The 25,256-nt window shown below is 42.1% G+C and overlaps 1 protein-coding gene across 2 annotated transcripts in view; it reads right to left on the bottom strand.

Moving 5' to 3' along the window:
* Positions 1-25,256, bottom strand: part of SAR1B (secretion associated Ras related GTPase 1B) — a 654,985-nt gene that overhangs the window by 437,484 nt on the left and 192,245 nt on the right. The gene's annotated exons all lie outside the window — the stretch shown is intronic.

Raw genomic sequence — 25,256 nt, 5'->3', positions numbered from 1 at the left:
GCATTAATAAACAATTCTGTACAGGACTAAAGTTTTTCTCAGGCTGCACAAACACACAAAATCTTTACCAGCAATTTAAAAGCTCGACAATTCACCTTTGTCATTTCTTGTAGGTGGATGGAAACCCAAGCACAAGAAAAAACTCACAGAAACATGAAATGTACAGATAAGTCAAACAAGTCATGTACAAATGAAGAGAACCTGAAAGTGTAAAATGGTGGTGCTAACTGCTGTGTCAGTGTAACAATTTTAAAATTACACTAGCACAATTAACCAGTTTTATTTATAAAATAGCCAAATATTAAGACATTCATTCACTCCCTGTTTATCCAACTAATACAGTTGGGGGTCACAGTCAAGCACCCATTCTTGGCACTCCGAGGGCTCAAGACAAATAAATGAATCCTGAATAAGAAGCCAGCTATATTTACACACATGGCATATGCACCTACAGGCAATACAGATGACTGCCAGTTCAACAATGTCACTAAAACACAATAATATTCATTGCATCCTTGCTATGATTTGCAGCCTTAGAATCTTAGACTTTACAGATGCCTTAAAAGGACATAATTTAGCTTACATTATCTAGTATTCCAGACGAGAATACTTAAATTCATGCAAGTATGCCGTTCAACCCTGGAAAATCTTAAAAAGTTCTAAAGTATAAATGAAAATCAAGCATTTATCAAAATCTGTAGTGTACCTCTGCAAACAGGACATGGTCCACCTCTGGTAACTGCTAGGAAACTTGACTAGGTCTTTATTCACCTCCTCCATTTCCCATTATGCACAATCTCTCTCTCTCCCTCTTCTGCATTCAAACCAAACTTAAGAACGAAGAAAAAGAAAATAGTAAAGAGGAACTGAAACATCAGGTGGTTGAGAGGGAAGAGTATGTCACCAAAGATCTATCATTAGATCAGGTGCATAATTTCTGGAGGTGACAAAAGTAAGTTCCTTCTTTGGTAATCAGCATGATGGATGCCCTGCTGATAAGAGTCTTGGGCTGCCACATTTGGGGAAAAACAGCCCAGATGACAGCAGATTCTAAAGACATGGGTACAACCACAGGCTTCTACTGTACTGCCTTGCGAAGGTGCTCAGGAAAGACAAAGCTGCCACATAATAAATATATGTATGTATGTATGTATGTATGTATGTACACACACACACACACACACAAACACACACACCATTAAATGGCGTTACAGAAAAATACAACAAAAGGGACTTTTGGAAAGATGAGCAAAGCTCTGGCATGCTTCTCGTGTCTATGGGGAGAACCTGCTAAAATTGTAGCCAAACGCTGATCTTTTCTAAATGGTTTTGTTGATATACAACATTTCTGTGTAGAGGTGCTTCCGGTATTCTGCTAAGCTGAGCAAGGGCAAACAATAGAAGGAATGATTCTAATATTAGCAACACTACTGCAACAGCAGCATCCTCAGTATCTGACACCGAACAAGAACAGGTTAGACGAAGCGAGCGGCTTCATTCTAACAACAATAAAGGATCAAATAATAAACAGGACAGTTTCAAATGACAATAACTTAAATAAATTAAATTCCCGGAACTTTGTCCATCCAGGTGCTATCCCTAAAAAATGTAATAACTACCCTCAAAAAAACAAACCGCGTACCTACAAAAAACGCAGGAGATAACACACGACCTGCAACACGGGGTTGCTATTTTAAAGAACAAGTCTGGTGATTTTCAACTATTCATCGATTGAAATTTACCCTGTCTTAACTGAACTGTTAGCTAAGGGAAATACTTTTGCCCCTAGTCGACATCTGGACATTGTGCAAACCATTAAAGACTTGAAGTTGTTTGTAAAAAAACTAAATTTGACAACTTTGTTTGGTAATGTTGGTGGAACAGGTTCCCTATTTAGGGTTCAGAGTGTTTTTAACTCTCCATTACACCCAATGTTAAATACCTTTGAAACTATAATGGAATTAGATCCAAGATTACTTTGCTAATGACCAAAGGAATATTTTTAATAGTAGAATGGTTGAAGTAAACACTACACGGGAAGAATCTTTGGCATTACAAACACTGAAGTCAATGAAAGCTAGAGTGATTAAGCCAGACAAGGGGGGAGGCTTGGCCATATTTGACATAACTGATTATTCAGAAAGAGTACAGGTGTTATTAAGTAGCAATGCCTATACTAAGGCATCAATTAACGAAGTGAATACAGCCTATACTCGTATTAAAGCCTATATAAATGATTTGTTTATAGAATTTAAAATTGATGTCAATCTACACAATTATATGATCATGTCATGGCCAAAAATCCCTACATTATTTGCAATTCCGAAAATCCATAAGGACTTGAACAATCCACCTACGAGGCCACTGATAGATGGCCATGGTTCTATAACACACCCTTGTGCTAAAGTGGTTGACAGCATCTTGAAAAAGTATTTAACATCTGAACCACAAGTCTGTAAAGACTCTTGGGCTTTCTTACACAATATGAATAGTCTGGACTTTGATGTTGCCAACAACTTTTTAACAATTGACGTTAAAGAACTGTATACGTCAATCCCACACACAGAGGGTACTGAATGGGTACGTTTATTCCTTTATAGTAAGGGAGCATCTGGACAGGAAATTTATCTTGTGGAAGTGTTGTTGGACATTATTCTCACCAATAATTATTTTTCATTCCAAAATGAGTTGTACTTACAGAAGCGGGGTGTAGCCATGGACTCACCCTGCGGTGGGAGTTTTGCCAACATTGTTATGGTATATTGGGAAAAACATTTTGTGTTTAACAATGCTTTCCACATGACAAATATTATATACTACACACGTTTCCTCAATGATATTTTTATTTTGTACCGAGGTGATGTAGACTTAGCAAAAAATTTGGTTGAGTATTTAAACAACACAACTGATTTTCTTAAATTTACATTTAATTTTTAATTGTCCTGCATTGACTATTTGGATGTCAGATTATCCAAAGATTTTGTAAATAATAAATATATCTCAAGGATATTTAGAAAAGACACATACTGCAACTCATTATTGCACTTTACTAGCTCCCATCCATTGTCACAGAAGTGTTCAATAATAAAGGGCCAACTGATAAGGGCCGCTAGAATGGTTTCACTTGAAACTGAATTCTTAGAAGAATGTAACGTACTTAGTGGAATATTCCAACAAAGAGGGTACCCCCAGTCTCTTATTGAAACAACTTTTAATGAAGTTTATTTTAAAAGAATTAATGGGACAATTATCCCTATTTTAGACAGAAGAGAAGTTGTAAGTGAACTTGAGGAGACGACTGAGCGCATCTGGGGGGATGACATCCAGTGACGATATATTTGACTTAGAATGCAATAAGGCAATGAGCAACAACGTGACCAACACATTTGAGTGTAGTTTTATTACCACATTCAGTACGGACAGTTTAATTAGGGTTATTTTATACAAGAATTGGGAACTTATTAAACAGGACAAAACACTACCAGACAAATTGGGTACTGTCCCAAACATCGTCTTTAGGAGAGGAATGAATTTAAAAAGTATGCTTAAGACAAAAAAGAATGAGGGTGCCCATAGATTTGATGGCATGTCCATTTGTGGCTGTTGCAGCATGTGTAAGTTTATAGCTACAGTCATAACATTTGCCATCAATGAAAGAAAATATAAACTAAAACACAAATTGCATTGCAATTCTAAAATGGTTGTTTATGTTGCTATGTGTACATCTTGCAAAGCATTCTACATAGGAAAAATGGAGCAAAGGCTCTGAGATAGAATTTACGAACACATTTATGCAATAGGCACCAACAAAATGGACAATGCTCTTGCTAAACACAGTATGTTAAATGAAGGACATAAATTTACTTTAGGGCCATAGATCAAATACAGCAAGATATTCATGGTGGCCCTACAAACTTGCTCTTAGAAGAGCGTGAACTTGCATGGCAAATTAGATTAAATGCATTTGTTGAACCTAGCCTTAACGAGTTTTGTAACATAATGTGTCTGCTAAAATTAAAAAGTTTGAGTAGATACATTTTTGTTTATTACATAAATGATACATATTAGCTTTTACAGAAAAAAACTTTTTTATAACAAATTTTTGTTACAATATGGTTTTAATATTAGGAGATGACATTCGCTGTTGGAGTGGTACGGAATTTATTTGTTTTGATATTTTACAAAGTATTTTAAAGTTTGTTGAAAGTTTTATATATGCACTATTTGTTGTGTAGTAATATTTTTTCTCTTGAGCTTGATCATGTGATCACTTATGCTATTTAAAATGGAACTTGTTTTTTAGAAATGTAATCTGAAGAAGTTGCCTTATTGAAGGTGACGAAAAGCGCTTTATTAAACCATTGGACTACTTTCAGTATTTTTGTGTTTGAGCCTGTTTCACGGAGCTTTTTCTTGTTTTCACGGAGTTTCATTGCACATAGTTTGTTTCGTAAGGGCAAACATGAACCCTTTCCAAAAAACTGGCAGTTTAAAATGAATTCCAATTTGCCCCCCCCCCCAAAAAAAGAACATATAGGAGGTGATTGGGAAGGTGACAACAGATGAACATCTAAGAAAAGAGAAAATACAGTTTGGTAAGAAAAATTTATCATGCAAAGAAAAACAGAGTAAGGGGCTCCAAGCACGTGTCAAGACAAAACAGGCAAAGAGAATAGCAAAAGCAAAAACTGGAGAAAAATGCTCAAAAGAATGAAAAAATGAAGTTATGTACTCACCATAACATTCCATGCTTGTAGTCCATCTTGCCCTTCATTCTTACATATGGGTTTGGAGCCGATCCTCCGCTCCGACTCGGCCGATTACAAAGCTCAAAGTCTCTTAGTTAGCTCGTGGCAAGGTAGGTATCCCATAGTGCACTAGTAAGAATCCCCAGATCTTGTTTGCTGCTGACTACAACAGTGATAGAAAAGTTATCCACAAGGAATGACAAAGATGAAAGGTCTCCACCCTACCAAAGGCAATACTATCCTATCTCCAGATCCCCCAAGGATACATGGACGCGGGTAGGTGGGTGGGTTCGTAAGAATGAAGGGCGAGATGGACTACAAATATGGAACATTATGGTGAGTACATAACTTCTTTATCTCGCCTTCATTCTTACATATGGGACAGCATCCCTAGCACCATTTTCTCAGGTGGCTCACAGGAATATACTCCTAAAAAGCATGTAACCAAAGGAGGCTCTACCCCTTGTGGTAAAATCCAATTTGTAATGGAGTAATAAAGGAATGAGGGGTAGCCCAAGTTGCTGCTGCACAAATACTGTCAACTGGAACTCTGGCTTTAAAGGCAGCAGATGTGGATAGGGATCTTGTGGAATGAGCCTTAATTTAAAATGGAAGGTTCTTTCCATTGGAAGAGTAGATAAAAGAGATACAGTTGGAAATCCAATTAGATAAGAGCTACTTTAGAGACTGGCAAACCTATCCTGGTTTCAGAAAAGGATACAAACAATTGGTCTGATTTTCTAAATTCCTTAGTTCTATGTAGGTAGAACCGTAACGGTCTGTGGACATCAAGTTGATGACATTTATACTCTGCACTGTTTGAATGAGTAGGAAAAAATACAGGCAGTTGATAGTTTGGTTGAAATTGGACTGAGAGCAAACTTCGGGGATGAAGGAGGGGTTTGTACGAAGGGAAACTCTGTCTCTATGAAAAATCAAGTAAGGAGTTTTGACTGACAGTGCTTGCAACTCAAACACCCTTCTAGCGGATGTAATAGCTACTAGAAAAATGGTCTTCCAAGACAGAAACTTCAGTTCACACAAATGCACGGGTTCAAAAGGTGGGGAAGTAAGTTTGCACAGAATGAAATTTAGATCCCAGGGAGATGCAAGTTCCTGAAAGGGAGGTCTCAGTAAGGTAGTGCCTTTAAGGAAAGTTTTACACAATCTGTGAACCATCAGATTAGGCTCATGCTGTCCCAAATAAAAATTGGTTATCGCTGCCAGTTGAACTTTAATTGTAGCAGAAGCTGATCCCTGATGGAAAAGTTTGGTTAGGAATTCTAACACCAAGGGGATGGACGCTGTGTAAGGATCTACATTTTTCTCTTTTGCCCAGATAGAAAATCTTCTCCATTTGCTAGCATATAAATTCCTTGTGGAAGGTTTGTGGGATGATGTGACGATACGGGTCACTGCAGGTGAAAAATCATGAAGCCTGACTAGGGATGGAAGTGGAGCAGCCACGCAGTCAAGTTGAGGATGTGGAGGCAGGGGTGAAGGGAACCTGACGTGTGTCAAGAGGTCTGGAACTGGGTCCAGAGTCCATGGATAGCCTAGGAGATGAAGTCCGAGAAAGGGGAACCAAACTTGACGAGGCCAGTAAGGAGTGATCAGAATCATTTTGCTTCCCAAGGACTTTGCTTTCTGGATCACTTTCGATATGAGCAGAAAGGGGGGAAATGCATACAGAAGTCTCACAGGCCAACTGTGAACAAGTGCGTCTCTCAGTGACTCCCCCAAAGGGGGATAAGGGAAAAGTAGCTGCTGCATTTGACGTTGATTGGACTGGCAAACAGATCGCAACAAGGCTGTCCCCATTTGCGGAAAATCTGTTCCGCTACTTCCTGATTCAGGGACCACTCATGTGGCATCAAGATTGCCCTGCTGAGCTTGTTGGCTATCACACTAGTTGTCCCCGGGAAATGCGTTGCTACTAGAAAGTGCTGGGAAGATATCACCCACTGCCAAACACGAAGAGCCTCTCGATAAAGGGGGTAAGATCTGGTTCCTCCTTGCTTGTTTAGATAACATACCACTGACATACTGTCCAATTGGATTGCTATCGTCCCTAGAGGAAGAAAGTCGTGAAGTGCTTGCAATGCTAGTAGCACTGCTCTCATCTCTAGGACATTGATATGCAAGTGAGCCTCATGACCATGCCATGTGCCTTGGACAGTCCTGTCTAGATAATGCCCCCCACCCTACCTGGGAGGCATCCGTGGTCACAGTAGCAATGGGTTGGCGAGGAAGGATGGATGGTTCCTGTCATCAGTTGGATCGGGCTGAATCCACCAACGAAGGTCCTTTTTGCAAGATTCCGCTATGAGAATACGATGAGAAAGAGGCAGCTGTTGGAGAGACCACTGGGAAAAAAGTAGCCACTGAAGAATTTGCATATGCAATCTGGCTAGTGGAACTAGAGTTATGGTAGAAGCCATGGTCCCTAAAAGTTTCAGCACAGTCTTGGCCTTGACTTTTTGTTGAGGAAGTAAGCTGTATATCTGAGGTTTTGAATTCTGTCTGCAGGACAATGAGCCATCATGGCGATTGTGTCTATTTCTGCACCTATAAAAGTCACAAATTGAGAGGGCGACAAGGCAGACTTTTCCCAATTTATCGTAATTCCTGGCTGGGTACAGAGCTGGATGGTCGAATCCCTGGCTTGTAGGAGTAGGTGCCTGGTGGTGGCGGTCAGGAGCCAGTCGTCCAGGTACGGAAAGACTTGGAATCCAAGACATCTCAAATGAGCTGTCACTACCGCCATGCATTTGGTTAACACCCTGGGGGCTGTGGTGAGACCAAAGGGCAGAGCACGAAATTGGTAATGACTGATTCATTTAGTTTGCTGAGGTCCAAAATGGGCTTGCAGTCCCTTGTTAGTTTTGTCACTAAAACGAATCTGGAGTAAGTTCCGAACCCTATCTGGTCTGTGGGGATGGTTTGGATGACTCTCTTTGAAAGCAACTTTTGAACTTCTATGGTTGCTTGATCCCTGTGATTGGGTGGAACATCTGGGATCTTCTTGGGGGTGTGGGGTGGAAGAAAGAAGGATATGGAGTACCATCTGGTGATTATTCTTTGTACCCACTTGTCTTGGGTGATGTTGAGCCAGGCTACTGGTTACAACGAAAAGCGACCCCCGACTTGCTCCAGAGAAGCACAGCTGGGCCCCACATCAGGAGCGCTGATAGGGATGGCCACAAAAGGAATCGCAGCCACCCTGTTTTTGAGGACCCCCCCCCCGCCTCTGAAGGAGAAATCACCTGTGCGTCCAGGAAAAATCTCTGGGATTTCTTGAAACACATTTTTCCGCCTCTCTGACCCTTGGGGTATGGTCTAGAAGGGACGGTAAAACGAACTCCCACAGCAGAGAGAGTTTTCTCTTCCTGTTCATACCTGGCGAGTGTATCTTTTACCTTTGGTCCATACCTGGCGAGTGTATCTTTTACCTTTGGTCCAAACAAAGAGGAACCGTTGAAGGGGGCGTTGGTAAAAGGAGATTTGAAGGGCTCTGCAAAATTGCAGAAGCGCATCCCGGACTGTCTCCTAAGGGAAACCCCTGAAACCGCTGCCCTAATCGCTCCATCTGCTGCATAGGAGATCAGCCTCATTGAGGAGTTGGCAATGGAGTTTAAAGGTGGACAACTGAGCAGTAAACTTTCTCAGGGACTCCTTCAGTTGATGTACCTTGGAAAGCATCTCCTAGCTCCTTTAGGAGATCTCTTTGAAGCCTAGTAAAATGTGTGAGGTAATTCAGCGATCTGAGAGTAAAAGCCTCTGAAGAGAAGCTATGCTTCCTGTATCTATCCATCGTTCGAGACTCCTTGTTTGGTGGGGACAGATGTAGAAGTCTCCGCTAGTTCCTTCTTTGTGGCTACTGCCACCACCATGGCATCTACAGGCACACCTTTGGTCAAGAACTCTTTCTCTTTGGGGGCAGAGAGAAATTTTTTGGGTCTTCTGGGGACTGGTTCCACAGCATCAGGAGTTTCCCACACCTTGTGACTAACTAGGTCCAGGAGCTCATCAAAAGGTGGAGACACCCAAGAGGCTGAAGGTTGAGACACAAAAGCCTTCAGGTACATGGACTCCTCCTCAGAAGGGGTGACTAGTGGGCCAGCCACCTCTCTGCTTTAGGATCTCCAAGATATCTACAAAGGAGATATCAGAAGATGACCTGGGGGACCCTTCTGACTCCTTGAGGTCAGTGTCTGAGGTAAAGGTGTCATCCGGGGAGTCTACATGCTTCCTCTTGCATGTTCTCTTCCAAGGGGGCTCCTCAGAAGGGTATTCTGGGGAGGTCTTGGAAGACTGGGGGCCACCCAACAGGGGCTCCTGAGGCTGCAGGTCTCTACTGTCGAGAGAGAGAGAAAGTGCCGAGACAGAGGTCAGTACTTGAGGGGGAAGAGTATCGGTACCCTTGTGCAGAGCTGATGACCGAGACAGCATGCCCCTCATCATCTCGAATGCAGATCTCTCTGGCTCCGTGGACAGCCACGGTTCTGAGGAAACGGAGATAGTCCTTGGCTCCAAAGCGATCAGCTCCAAGAAGGATAGATGGTCCGAGCTCAACCTATCCGACGCACCGAGAGGTAGGCTCGGCACAGAGGAGGTTCGGTTCAAAGCGTCCCTGTTGGGAACGACTGGTGAGCTTCGGCTCCTAGACACAAAGGACGGTGTCGAAGGTGTCGGAGCAGAACTCTGCTCTGAGACAGCCACAAGGGGTGCTGGAGCAGAGGGTTCCACAACAGGTGGCACCGAAAACTCCGGCTCCGAAGGACCAACACGGCTCGATGGAGAAACAGCAACAGGGAGAATGGTCTTAGACGGCTCCAGAACTGACTGGATTGGAGCCAGCAACAATTCTGGTAAAGCAGACGACTTCAAAAGCACTACTCTCTACATCATCTTCTGAAAGGCTCTTGGAGGATCTGGATAACAGGGTAGTCTACCTAGATTTCAGTAATATGGGAGATAGTAAAGTTGGGGAGACCAGCAATAGCTCTCTAGACCGGCTCTGATGCAATTTCTCAGTAATCAGCTTCGAAAGACTTGGGGCCGACACTGCAGTGTCAACATGGATAACCTCGAGTAGCTCTGAGGACAGTGGAGCTGAAGAGGTAGAAGGCTTATCCAATTTTAATGTTTTCTGAGGAGGTCCAGACAAAACAGTCTGTGCAGGAGAATGTCTTTTTGCCGACTTGAATTTCTCTTTCTTTGAGGAGGGAGACTTGGAAAATGATGAAGAAATGGCTAAGTCCTCCTCGAAAAGAAGGCTTAAGGAGACCTTTCAGTATTAATTTCTTCTTCCTTTCTTCTGGAGCTGAAGGAGTGACAGAAAGAATAAGTTCCCTGTAGATGAATGGCTCCGAGGCAGTAAACGCAATTACTATGCCCATCAGTAATTGACATTTTTTGTGAGCACTTAAGGCACTCTTTAAAACCCGAAGGTTTATGATCTCTGGACTCCTTCGACATGCTTAGTACAAACAGAACTTCTATAAAGACAGAAAAGAGGACAAGGTTCTCTAACTTAAACGGGACTCACCCTGTAAGAAAACTACACACAAACACAACCGAAGGCTAGGTCCTTAAATGGGCCTAGCCCAGCAGGATAACTCACACAGAGGAGAAAACAACAGAGGACTAGGCCCTCTAACTTTATTTTATTTTTATTTATTTAACATTTGTTGACCGGGAAAGTCCGACTAGGTTCCACAGAGCCTGTTTTCAGCGGAGGCCCAGAGAGAAATGCTCCAGATGCATGTCTTTGGAATGTGGGAGGAAACCGGAGTACCTGGAGGAAACCCACACAAACACAGGGAGAACATGCAAACTCCACACAGAAGGCACCCCAGCCGAGAATAGAACCGGAGAACCTCTTGCTGTGAGGTGACAATGTTAACCGCTGCACCACTGGGCCGCCCAATAACTTAAACGAGCCTAGCCCTGTTGAGGAAAAAACACCAGGTCCTCTAACTTAAACGGACCTAGCTGATGGGAAACAGGAAAGAAGCCAAGTCAGAAAAATACCATAAATTGTAAATTTAACCAGCAGGCAAAAAACTAGCCAATAATAGTAAACGACACGGCACACAATATACTATTCTATTGAAAACTGGAAAAACAAGGTCCTAACACAAACGCGGACCTACGCTAAATAGGAAAACTAAGTCAAACTAGCACAGAGAAAGGATACCACTCAGAAAACAAAAATGGGCCTATGACGGCCAACAATTAGTCAGCAATAACTACGGAAAAATTAGCAAAAAACACACTATTATCTACCTATGAAAAACTATTACTAAAACTATGTAAACTAAGCTATCTTATAAGCAGAAATATCAATAAGAGCTATGATAATAATGAAAAATATGCAACTTAGCCACGGCCAAGCAAGAAGCACTTCTGAACTCTTGGACGTGGCAAATGAGATCTGGGGATTCTTATTAGTGCACTGTGGGATACCTACCTTGCCACGAGCCAACTAAGAGACGTTGAGCTTTGTAATCGGCCAAGTCAGACCAGAGGATCGGCTCTGAACCCATATGTAAGAATGAAGGCGAGACAGGACTACACAACATTGAAAGTAATGTACTCCGCATAATGACAGATCTGTGTTGTCAGTTTCTGTTCTTTCCTTAGTGCATGGGTCTCTAAGCTCACTATGGCCACTTCCAAGCTTTGTATCTGGTGCTCATGCTCCTATACCCAACCATAACCTGTAAAAGAAGAACAAGTGACCTCATATCAACTTTGCCCACCCAAAAAGGAATTGGAAATTGTAGCTACAGATGTGAGTAACCCAAGAGTGCAGCTAACTTAAATATTGATAACGTGCATAAGGAAAGGCAGAGAAATACAGGACCCTTCAGGAGCCATAGCAAGGTCAGCTAGATCCATCTCAAAAATGGTATACTGGAAACAAACTAAACTTTTACAAACTAAGGAGGGAGATGGTGGGAGAATAGTTGTGGGAAGGACAGAAACAGACAACGCAGATCTATCTTTATGGTGAATACATAACTTTAATATCTAATGTGGTCTTTTCTGTCCATTTCTCAATGGAAGTGACAGAGTCCCTTGCTACTTTAATACTTGGATAGCCTCATGGAAGGATATTCTTGAGCACATCTGAACCAAGTTGACCTGCATATCCAAAATGTAATGAGAGATGAAAGTTTCAACCTTAGACCAGGTACCTGCAAGCACATGTCATCGACTGGAACACTGGAGAAAAAGGCTGTAGATGAGGCTACAGAGCTAGTAAAATGACCTTTCGGAGGTGTAGGGAGGAATTCCCTCTTCTTGATAAACGAAAGAAATGCAGAGAGTTAGCTTGAGTGATACAGTGAGTGTGGATACTGAGTGTCCTAATTTAGCAGTGGAAAAGGACAGAAATAACTTATCAGATTTTTTGAGAGAGTTTTTTTTCAGATGTAAGTAAAAATATAATAAACAATGAATGTCTAGTAAATGTAAAGTACATTCACCCTTGTTTGCAAATTTGAAAAGAAACTGCAAGATTTATGGACTGATTAATAAAAAACTCAGAACCCACCTTGGGGAGAAAAAAAGCGCTGGTTCTCAGAGACCCTCTGTCCTTATGAAAAATTAGGTATGGAGATTTTGAGGATAATGAGTACAAGTTCAGAAATGCTCCTGGCAGAAACGATAGCCACCAAAAAAGGTCTTCCAGGATAAAAACTTCCAATCACATTTTGCAGCACATTCAAAGGTAAGGCCGGTCAACATCTGCAAAACAATGGTAATATCCCACGGAGGAAATGGATCTCTAAAAGGAGGACAAAGTAGAAATGTACTTCAAAGGAAAGCCTTCAATAATCTAAGGAAAGCTATGGGGTGTGTGATTTTCCCCTTTGAGTAAAGAAGAAATTGCAGCTAAATGTACTTCACTAGTGGAATAGCTGGCACCACCTTAAAAGAGATGTGCAAGGAAGTCTAAGACAGATGGAAGAGGTGCTGAAAAATAATCAGTATTTTTCTCCAAAGAAAACCTTTTCCATTTACTTTTCCTAAACTTGGGGGTAACAACCAGAACTGTCAAACCATTGCTGTAATTGGAAAAAAACATGCAGTCAATTTGAGTGACTGAATGTTTGGGTGAGGCAGCCCTGATGGGTGAGAAAGTAATCCGGGATCCGAGCCGAGTACCCAAGGTGAGTGAATTAAATGAGGCCAGAGGAAGGGAAAAGTACAGATGTGTACACTTAACATAAATGTAGATGTTCGAGTGTATTCACTGTTGCAGTCATTACATTTGGGTAATCTGCTGGCAGGTTGCCCTCAGTCAGCCAGATTAACAAAGTCTTGGGTCCTGCATCGGTTGCTGTCCCCTCTTCCTTGACGTCAGGTCGTCAGGGGTATTAAACATGCAGCCAATGCCATTACATCAGTTTTTCTTGCCCCAGATGTCAGGTGCCCCCCAAATGGGGAGCAAAATAAAATTAAAAACACAAAAAATATACCTCCAACCAAAAGCAAATACACCAAAAAGGCTTTTAAGTATAGTAAATGAAAGTAGAGATATAGTAAGAGAAAAACAGGGGGCTGGAGGGAGGGTAACCAGGACTGCAACAGTGAATACACTCTAACATCTACATTTATGGTAAGTGTACACAACTGTACTATGATATTCGTGTTTAGTTGTCCTGGATGAATGTAGTCCTTGAAGGCTGTCCGAGCATTCTGTACAGCTAACATTTCTTTTTGATTGATATGTAGGTGCATTTGATTTGGGCTCCATTTGCCCTGAATACACTTCCCTGCCAGATGAGCCCCCTATGCATAGTCTGAAGTGTCTGTAGTTAGGGTTTGGGCAGCAGGGGGTAGTGTGAATGGCATTCCCTTGTTTTGGTGGCAGGCCTCTGCCCACAATAGGAACTCTAGGCGTAGGCAAGGTATGATAGGAATCATTGTTTCCAGGCTGTGACAATGTTGACTCCATAATCTTTTTAAGTACAACTGAAGTTTCCTCATATACAGTCTCGCATATGGAATTAGAAGAATGCAGGAGGCCATGAACCCGAAGGTTTGCAGTATTTGTCTTGCAGATATAGCACGGTGTTTGTGGCCACCTGTTTGAAAGTAAGTTACCAAATTAATTTGCTTTTCTGGCATGAGGAAAGCCATCCGGGCAGTTGTATTCAAGCTTGCACCCAAAAGTGTAATCTGTTGAGAGGGTACCTGTTGTGATTTCTTTTCGTTTATGGTGTACCCTAGACAAGTTAGAACCTTTTACAAACGCCAGACGATTTATAAGTATGGCCTGGTTTTCTGCCTGAATTAGACAATCGTCCAGGTATGGATATATTTGAATATTTCTTTGCCTGCAAAATGCAATTACTGGAGCCAGGCACTTTGTGAATACCCTGGGTGCAGCAGACAAGCCAAAGGGCAGTGCAGAGAACTGATAACTCAAGTAGCCTGCTTTGAAGCATAGGTATCTTCTGCAAGATTCCCTGACTGGGATATGCAGGTAAGCTTCTTTTAAATCTAGAGTTGACAACCAGGCATCCTTGCCTACCATAGGAAGTAACTGGTGAAGAATCAGCATCTTGAATTTTGGAACGTCCAGAAAGGTGTTTAGAGTAGACAAGTCCAGAATTGGATGCCATGATTTGTCTTTTCTGGGTACCAGGAAAAGTCTGGAATAGAAACCTCGTCCCTTTTCCTCTTCTAGTACCGGTTGAATAGCCCCCATGTTTAAGAGGGAAAGTACTTGTTTCTGAGCCTCTGCATTTGGGGGCAGGTCTGGCCACCCGTTTGGTGTTGGCAACATTTGGAAATGAAATCTGTATCCCTGGGACACTATTTAAAACCCATATGTCCCGGGTTATAAGCTCCCAGTTTTTTGCATGAAGAGCACTCCCCCCAAAGGGGCGGCTGAAATGTAAGTGCTTGGTAATTTTAAAGGAAAGTCACTGAGACGGTTTACCATAGGGGGGTGTCTTGTTATTTCCAGATTTGGAAGTGGAAGCACCTCATTGCTTAGTTCCGAGAGTCCCTTGGGACTGAAACCTGTTGCTTTTGGTGCGTCTGGGTTTGGCTTGAGTGGATCTGGAAGGAGCTGGAAACATACCTCTCAACCTGGAAACATCAAAAATCTGGACAAGGGCCATGAAAAATAGGTACAAATCTGTACACTGATTAACATCTAATTTGCATACATAATTACGTAACCCCACCCACTCCAATGGAATTGTGGGATACCAACTTTCGAACACAAACTGAAGAACAGACAACCAAAATATGGCACCAGAGCCCCCCTGCAGCCATTCCAATGTCCCGTTACTTGGCTATTTCGCCCCATTTACCATAAACACTAATGTGTGCATACTGCTTTACTTCTACAATGATTATTTGGATTTTATTTTTATATTTTGAGGTACATCAATGCACAAACAGTAACAGACATCTGATAAACAAAGCAATACTGTCTCACAATGAAAATAGACATTGCAATAAAACTTCTCTGCCCTTGAAACTCACATTCATTGAAACTGGCACCACATCCAAAGAAAATGCATCTGGCCAGTGGTTGATAAAGATTACCGTTGGGCTGTTTTCAAATCATTGGCCCCTTGCACACAAACAAGAAACATACATGTGTTCTTTTCTTTGATGCACCTGACTTTATTAAGTTATATTCCTTGTATAAAACAGCACACATGTTAGACAGACCACGTTTTAAATGTATTGTTTGAATGAACATTTTTCCAGTAGGCTGTACTGTAGGCAATGAAAGAAAATGCATGAACCAATAATTACAAAACTGCCCAATTCAGAACATTTATATCATAAAAGTCTACTTCCACACCCAACTATAAACAGAATGACAACAGCAGTGCAAGCCACAGGCATCTTGCACAGCTTCTCGCACTTATTTTCAATTTTAGGGGTTTTTTTTGTTTTTTTTTTTGGGGGGGGGGGCAAAAGGTCAAAAACCAGGGACACATTTTAAACATTGCTTGTATAATTCTGAAAGTTGCTAGAATAAAATGTTGTTTTATCACCATGCATGTTACTGGCAAGTCTTGAACCCAGAACACTATACACTACAGTCAGTGCAACATACCACTATGCTAAATCAGCAATTTAAACAATAGGAAGACTGAGCCAATAATGGGGGAATAGTAAATACAACTGACTAAGTTCTCACTCACCATAAAACCTGGACAAACAAAGGCAATAATGGGGGAATATAAATTCTGTTGTCACCATAGCTCTCAACTCTTAGCACAAAAAACATGTGGCAAAGCTAAGAAATGGTGGTGGCTAGGGACTTTAGGCTCTTTTTACCCTGTACCAATGGTACAGGGTTTGAGCCTAAATACCTCTAGCCACCAGGTGTATTACATTGGGGCATTTTCACAAAGGCGCGCACACATACCTCCAAGACTGCCATGCCATTGAGAAAAGGGAATATTCTAAGAAATGGTAATCTTGGACTTCCTGTATATAAATCTGCATTTTCATTCACAAAGCCTTCACATTCCATGTCTGAGCATTTCTAAATATTTATCACATTTTACTAGGTTGGTTGTAACACAGTGGCGCAGAGCTAACTCAGGCGGAATTATCCTAGATGTAGTTTTTATCACACTTGACAGGAACTACATTATATAAAGCATACCTTTCAGCTTTCACATTGCTGACAGTAGCACTTCCAGTGTTTGTGGCATAGAACATAGCAGGTTACCTATTACCACTACTTATTACAAATTAAAACATTACTTCCTGCTTTTTTGTATCACAAATGTTATATGTCTTACTACATTGTTAGCCTTAGAAGCAGACAAATCAGTTTAAATAATGTAACATGAACTAATGAGAGTTCTACTAAAGATACTGCCTAAAGATTAGACTTCTTGTGATCAAGGTGCATTTTCCATTTTCTTACTACTAGGTAAAGCTCTTTTATACCTCTATACTTCAAAACATTCCAACGTTTTTTGCTTTACTGTTGATATCTAATACAGATTTTAAAAGTAAATTTTAAATCATGCACCTGAAATGCATCTCAGAGTTTACTAGGCTTTCCACATTAAAACTCGAGTTATAAAATATTGGTTGCACTTCGGGAGTTATATCAGCCCTAACCACACTCTTCACAGACAGCAAAATCCTAGTTTTGGCAGCTCCACTGCCTGAGCTGGTGGCAGTTCAAGTGATTGTAAAAGATCCCACACCACTTATCTAAAAAAGAATAAAGTCAACTTCCCCCATGTTCTCTGACTAAATCTCCCTAGTTAGTATGAGGACCATCTCAGGTCAATCCTGAAAAAGAGGTTGTTGCCCTAGTGGGACTAACCTAGCTAACATAATTATAACACAAATAAAGAATACATTAGTGAACACAAGTAGTAACAGTCTCAATTCTGAGCTACAGATTTAAGGATAAAGAAAATATAATTAGGGAAAATGACCCAAATTATGGACACTTTTTAAATTATGGTACTGCTATCTTAGAACTTCTGAAAACATTTTCTAATTTTAGGACTTACCTAAGTCCAGCACGAATGGCAGCAAAGCAAAGCCACAAAGCAGCTCGGGCAGGCAACAGATTTTACCATTTGGCAGCATAGTCCCAGCAAGTCCCTTCCTCTCGTAGGCAGCAGATTAAAAATGAATGGGAGGAAAGCAGCTTGATGCAAGTCCTTCTCGCAAGCATTTCTGTTCAAAACGGCGGCAAAGCAACTTTTCAAATTCTCGGCAGCAGCAACTGCTCGCAGCCAGCCGGAAATGATGACGTGAGCTCAAGGAGCTCAATTCCGACTGGCTGGTAGTGCTGATGGAACTGACGTCATCACACACGTGATGACGTCAGCTCCGACAGTGCGAAAATTAAAAAAAAATAAAAAAACAAAAGCAAAGAAATCGGAAATGAAGGGGTGCCATTCGGGAATCGTGGCACCCCTTCATTTGGACCCCAAAACTCAGTAAAAACCGAGTAATTCAGGACGGTTGGGAGGTCTGGCTGGAAAGGACCAGTTCTTAGTAGGCCAGTGCCTACTAAATCTTGGAGGTTGCACTTGTAAGAAATCTTTCACAGTTTGCATAGATTTAGCTTCATCTTCCATCTTTTTTTAGAACTTCTTCAGCCTTATTGCCAAACAGGCGGTCCTGATTTAAAGGAGCATCCAACAATTTTGCTTTAACATGATCAGGCAGAAACTGCTCCTTAAGCCAAGCATGCCTTCTAAGCACAGACCCAGTGACAGCAGCCCTGCAAGAGACCTTTAAAGAATCAAAAACCACAATGCAAAGTACGTTTTCCAACTTGTTCAGCTGAATGCAAAAAATACTGTAAATCTTTATTTTCCACACAGTCAGAAATAGGTTCATAAGTAGGTACTAGGCTATCGGCCCAAGGGCCTATGCAAGCCTAGCCAACAAGGTTCCCTGGCTTACGCCACCCAAGAAAGTTAATTTCCTGTGCCACTGACGAGCAGATTCACAGAAGTGATCCCCAGGGTGTATTTCCTATTTCCCATCCACTCATCAAGATTTTTCTTGAAGAGTGCTAATGAAGAACTTTGCTTGACATAGATGGGTAGCCTGTTCCAGAGTATGGGAAGTCTCTGGGATAGGAATCTATCCCTCCAGCATGTCCTGTTTATTGTGGTGACAAGGTTTAGGTCCCTAGAGCGTGTAGCTCGGAGGGATTGGGATTTCTTTAGGTGTAGCATGTCCAACAGCTCTGGGTTTGACATAGCTTTATATGTTAGGCAGAGATCACCTCTGAGTAGGCGATATGCTACGGAGTAAAGCTGGAGTTTTTTTGAGGCGGTCAGTGTAGGGCATTTGTTTGAGTCCAGTAATCCTCTTTTTGAGGTACTTCTGTGGCCTTTCCAGCTGCTGCAGATGTCTTGTGAGGTACATTCCAAAAGGGGCGTTGTACTCTATAATGGGTCTAATGAGTGATGAGTAGAGGGTAACGATGACCTCTTTTTTCCTGGACGAGAACCCTTTTATGATGAGGTGTGCCACGTAAAAGGACTTCCTAACTACTGTGGCGATGTGACTATTAAAGGAGAGACTACTGTCCACCTGGGTCCCAAGGTCTTTTATCACGCATTCGGTGTTAAGTAGATTGCTGCCTATGTGGTAGTTCATGGGTACAGAGTTTTTACCAAAGGGGATGACACTGCTCTTTTTGGCATTGAGCTTGAAGCCATGGCTCTGACACCAGGCATCTGTCTCAGAGAGGCTCTTCTGTAGGATTGTTCACATCATTTGGGGAATCATCATTTTCTGTTTAAGCAGTCCCAAGATATGCTGTTGATATTTTAGCATATGAAATTGACAGTTTAAAGCCCTGACTGCCAAGGTTGCAGAAATATAAACCTTTTTACCCCATCTATCCAGTGCCCCGGAGTCTCTATCAGAAGGGGTAGGATTTTTAGCAATAGAAGCTTTAATGCCCTTGGGTCACTGAGAAATGGTTTCTGGGTCCACTAGAAGATTTTTGAAAAGGAACTTGTGGGACTCAGGAACCCTGTAGTATCTGTCAGGTTTACTTGGAGCCAGAGGCAGGGAATCAGGGGCCATACTGGATTCCGAAAACACATCAATAACAATGTCTAGTACAAGAGGTATAGCCAAAGGCCTATGCTGAGGTAGAAGAAGGAAATCCCTAAGCCTCTTTTTAGATTCAGAAAATTCCTGACTTTCCCAGTGGAAATGCTCCCTTAAGGTATGTAAACTTTCCCCAAAAGAAAAGTCCTAAGGGAGGGGGGGGGAGCAGAGGGAATGGAATCCTCTGCATCAGAATCCTCATAAGTAGGTATGGACAAATCCAGGTCATTAGAAGAGCCAGCAGAAACGGTCCTGATCAGAAGATTCATAGTCAAGCTCATCTCTAGGCCTCTTAGAAGGGGGGGGGGGGGGTTGACTACTCCTGATTAGAGTAATTAGATCTTCAGCCATTTTGATCATTTGTGTTTTAGGCATAGGGGCCTGAACATGTGGCCTGGGCGTCATTTTTTTTTAGACATAGATAGAGATTTAGGCCTTAGTATTGAAGGTGGAGGTTGTTTAATATGCAAGTCTGTAGGCTTGAATACACCCTCAGAAGCCGGTGCCTGCACAGCGGCTCCGGACCCATCCAAGGTAGAGACATCCGCAGGTTCCATAGGTGAAGCATCTCGCAGCATACCAGACTCCGAATGGGTCTCAGTAGAGGCCTGCGAGGCAGAAGTTGCGGGTATCAGGGGCTGTGGAAGCGGCTCACTGAGTACCGGCAAACTGCTGACTGGCTTAGGAGAAGCGTCGTCGGCAGTTTTGGACCTCAACGGCCTCGTTTTCTTTGCATTTTTTCGGAATTCCGGTAGTCGGATGGCTAACCGATGTCATTTCTGGATAACTAAATCGAGAACCGAAATATTTAGAGGCAAAAATGTACCAACGACGGATAGTGCGCTGATTAAATAGAGCACAAAACCGACAACAAGGTACGTCGTGGTCAGGGCCTAGGCAAGGAATACAGTACAAATGAAAATCTTTATGAGGTATTTGCTTCCCACAAGTAATGCAATTTTTAACTTTTACTGACATCGGTAAGGAGCAAGAAAAAGTTTCCCCAACGGGGTACTTAATTATAAATTTTAGACTTTGGTTCTGAAACTCGAAAACGAAAATTTCAGGAGTCGGCCGACCGGCACTTGCGAACTGCTTCTGCTTCGGGCACCGCACAGCAAGAAAGACTGATGTAATGGCGTCGGCTGCATGTTTTATACCCCTGACGTCATGGAAGAAGGGACAGCAACCGATGCAGGACCAAAGACTTTGTTAATCAGGCTGACTGAGGGAAACCTGCCAGCAGACTACCCAAATGTAATGACTGCAGCACTGAAAACACAACGAACATCCACATTTGTCGAAGCCAATATGGGGCTACAAGGATTACTATGACCTTCATCGCTTTTTCTGCATGAAACTCCAAATCAATGGCATCTGGGGAAAGAGTAAATAAGATCTGGGGGCCAGGGTGCATTACAGCACCCTGTAGTGACTCCCCCTCGAGGGGAATTACAGCAAAGAACCTGTTGCATTTGATGTTGTGGAAAGAGGCAAAGAGATCCCAATAAGGTCAGCACAAACAGCTAAAAATCCGCTCAGTTACTAATGAGTTGAGGAAGCAGAATGATTTTGCTCAACTTCTCTGCCACTACATTGGGTTTCCCTGAGATATGCAATACAATTAGAAAGCAGTGAGAAGATAATGGCCAGTGCCAGTCTCATGGTCTTGCCACACAAAAGATAAGATCTGGTTCCTCCCTGTTTGTTGATGTACCAAATGACTGCTATGTTGTCTGAGTGGATGGAAATCTTAACTAAAGGGAGAGAGTCCTAAAAGGCCAATCTTAACTAAAGGGAGAGAGTCCTAAAAGGCCTGCAGTTCAAGGAGGACTGCTCTCATCTTCAATACAGTGATGTGAAGACTGGCCTTTGTCTTCGATCACGTGGTTTGGACTATTCTTCACAGATGATGCCCCCCCCATCCCCACCCCAGCTGAGAAGTATCCATGATCACTGTGGCTTGGGGGAAAATCAGAATGAATGGACGCCCCTGTGGAACATGTGGAGACTCTAGCACCAGTTTTCTGATTAACCACTGGACTGCCAAAGTCCAGTGAAGAACATGCATGTAAAATCTGACTAGTGGTACTAATGTGATTAAAGCAGCCATGAGCCTAGAAGGTGAAGAAAGAGTTCCAAATGCTTCAGGTAGGATAGAAATTCTAGAGCTTGTTGGTGAAGAGAAGAAAGTCTTGAAGGGAGAAGCTTTGCTATCTTAGATCTTGTGTCCAAGGTTGCTCCAACGAGCTCCAAAGACTGAACTGTGTGTAACCTGGACTTCAAATTCAGTTTGATTCCCAAGTCCATGTTTGGTTGGAGGAAGGAGTCCTTGGCTTTAATTAATAAAGGACTGGTAGGGACAGTGACAAGTCAGTCTTCCAGATATGGGAATTCTTGGAAACCCTGCAGTTCTAGATGAGCTGACAACCACTGCCATGCACTTGGTAAATGCCCAGGGGGATGGGGCTATGGAGAGTTCAAAGGGAAATGACTGGCTCCCAGACAGGAGCAAAGATACTTCCTGGAGGACCTGCCCATCTTCATGTGGCAGTATGCACTCTGAAGCTCTATCAAGCACATCAAGTCATCTTTCCTTAGCAGGAGAAGAATGGGTTGAACCATGACCATCTAGAATTACGTTTGTTTTACAAACCTGTTTAATCACCTTAAGTACAGTACTGGATTTAGGTCTCAGTTTTTCTTTGGCACTAAAGAGAATCTTGAGTAAATTCTGGATCCTCTCTGGTTTAGAGGGACCTCATGGATGACTATTTATTTATTTCTGAAGCAGCTACTTCCCTTTGTGAGAGTGGAATACTGGGAATTCTTTTCTGAAGTGATGGGGTAGTAAGAAAAGGTAAGATATGGCCTCTGATTACTATTATCTGCACCAATCTGTCTTTGAGTACTGAGCATCCAGGTTGTTGGATGCAGAGATAAGTGCCTCTGACTACCTCCAATGTATGACAGTCAGGCAAGCATTCATGAGTACTGTTAAGGCTTCTTTGAGAAAGGACTCCCTAAAGCCTTGGTTTTGCAGACCACCTCGGACTCTTGGACATCCATTATGAGTTTCCACCTCTGCTTCATGGAGCTGTTTCTCAGAAGTGTCTTGACGAAAACCCTATGGATTTCCAAAACCAATTTATTTTTCCTCCCTTTTGATTTCTGGTGAAACATTCATTGGGGAGTACAGAATTTGATCTCCATGGCAAAAATGAGTTTGCCATCCTTCTTCTGGAGAATGTTTGGTGCTAAAGTCAACAAAACTAGACTGATCCATCTTAAGGGGTGTTGATGAAGGACATTTTGAAACGTTCCACAAAATTGTACAGCCGCATACAGGCATGCCTCTTGATGAAAACGCCTGTACTGGTTGCTTTAGATGGACTCTCTGTATCATTAGAGATAAGGTGCTTGGAAGCATTGGAAATAGACTGGAGAGTAGCTAACTGTGAATCAGTAGCTTTCATATGAGATGCAGACAAGGTCCTGGGAGAGATTTGGCAATATCCTTTCTCAAGCCATTCTCAGAGTGAGTAACATGTGCCAAGCGATTCAGGCCATCACCAAAAATACAGATGAGGTGTAAACATGCTTCCTGAATCTGTTCAATGCAGGCCACTCCTTGTTAGGTGGATGGACAAACAGCTCTCTTCTGCAAGCTCCTTTAGTGGCCACTGTCAGTACCATGGAATCTACTGTAGGGCCCTTGTTCCAATGGGGTCTTTCTTTAGGAGCTACCAAAAATGTATCAAACTTCTCGGGGATTGGCTCAGTTACATCTGGTTCTTTCCATGCGCAAGGTCAGATTAGGTTCATCACCTCTTCGGCAAGGATTAGCAATAAGTAGATGGGTCAAAACTGAAATCTTCGAGGAACATGGATTCCACTGGCAAAAGGTCTTGGGAAGACCAAACCCTTTCTGCCTAAGAAGTTTGAGAAACTCTCTGAATGAGATGTCCTCAAAGTGGAAGGGTTGTGTCTTGGGGAACCCTCTACTTCACTTAAATTAATGTTAGTGGTGAGAGATTTCTCGACAGAATCATATTGCCTCTTCTTACACTTACATTCTAGTGGACATCTGCTGTGGAAGGTTCAGTCTGATCTCAATCTATTGAACTCAGTGCAGGAAGTCTGGCTCAGATGCTCAAAAAGTTACAACTGTGCAGGAGCTGACTTTGTCAGAGAACTTAATGGAATAGAGAAGGAATGCAACCTTGACTCTGATGTAAACTTGCCTTAGGCAAGGGATGGATCTAAGGGCTCCGATTAGAGGACAGAGTTTCTAATAGAGCAGTTAAAGACAAAGGGGAAGAGACATTCCTTCCATGCCCAAAAGTGGTAAGTGCTAGGAGTACCCCCAACTGCATCAGGGTCCAAAGGAAACACATTATCCTGTCCACATCAGCTTTGGTGAGGCTCCAAAAGGACCTAGATGATCTTTATTTATTTATTAATTGATATTTGTTAACCGGGTTGGTCCAGCTGGGCTTGTGGCTCATTTTCAGTGGAAACCAGAGGAGAAAAGCTCCATACAGAGACTGTTGACACAAATTAAAGGACATTTGGCTCAAACGTATGACAAAAAAAAATCAGTTAAACAAAAAAGTTAAATATGCAAAGCAGTAAGGCATGCACAAGGGCTGTACACATTGTGTTTTTACAGACTAACAATATATATACATATATACATCATTTTTTTTTTTTTTGTCCAGCAGTAACGGTTTGATAGAGTTTAGTAAGTACAGGCCTGATGACTTGAGTGACAGGGGAGGGATTGGTAAAGGTATGCGAGAGGGGAGGTTAATTTGGGGCACGGCATGGGCAATTTTCGCTGTTAAGTAAATGAAGTCTGAGTTTTTCTTTAAAGTGTGCTGGATGGATGATGGAACGTATATCAAGTGGAAGTTTGTTCAAAGCTTGGGCAACCGGGTGTTTATACAGTAGTTTACCAACTGTTTTTTTGGGGTTGACAGACATCCAGTAGTTGCTGATTACAGGTACAGAGAGTCCGAAGTGGAGTATAGACACAGATGAAGGAAGAGAGAGCAGGACATGAAGACGGTTTGTAGAGAATGAAGTGCAATATCTGAAGTTGAGATATCAGTAGTAGTTGGGGAAATTTAAGTCAGTGTGGATATAGTTTAGGGCAATGCAGTGATGAGAAGTGTAAAAAGAGTTTGTGATAAATCTGGTTATCTTACGGTAAGTTTGTTGAAATTTGTTCAAGGTTGTAGTTTGGATGTTGGTAAGAACAGGTGTAGCATATAGAAGGGAGGGGAGGAGTACAGCTTGTGCAAGGGAGAGTCTGGCATTAGCAGTTAAAAATTTTTTGTTGCAATACAGTAAGTTTCTGGTGTGCCTTTTTTATATATTGGAGCACGTGAAGGTTAAATTTTAGTTGATCATTAATGACGAAGCCCAGGAGTTTTGTGTAGGATTGTAGTGTTGTTAGAGGAAGTAATAGAAAAGGTGGATTTGTAGTGAGTGAGAGATTTGGGCAGAAAAAGTAAGACTTTGGTCTTTTTAAGGTTTAGGATGAGTATGTTATTGGATAACCACTGTTCTGTGGAAAGGAAGGCTTTTTGAATTAGAGTATGGAGTTCAGAGATATTGTCAGAGATGGAGATGAGAGTTGGGAGTTGAGTCGTCGGCATATTGTATGAGGGAGGATTGTCTACAAGATGTGTATAGATCATTGCTAAAGACATTAAATAGGAGAGGACCCAGGATGGAACCTTGTGGTACTCCAGTTGGGACAGGTTTAAATGGGGAAGAGGAAGAGAGCCATGACAGATTGCTGCCTACAGGACAAGTAAATGGAGAACCAGGCAAGGGAGGAAGAAGATAGATTAACATTTCTAAGTTTAGATAGTAGTAGAGGATGGTAGACCATAT

Source organism: Protopterus annectens, chromosome 4.part0, assembly GCF_019279795.1.
Source record: "Protopterus annectens isolate FY-2018-M chromosome 4.part0, PAN1.0, whole genome shotgun sequence".
NCBI lineage: Eukaryota > Metazoa > Chordata > Ceratodontiformes > Protopteridae > Protopterus > Protopterus annectens.
The sequence above is the reverse complement of the archived record's forward strand: the minus strand, read 5'-3'. Positions and strand labels throughout refer to the sequence as shown.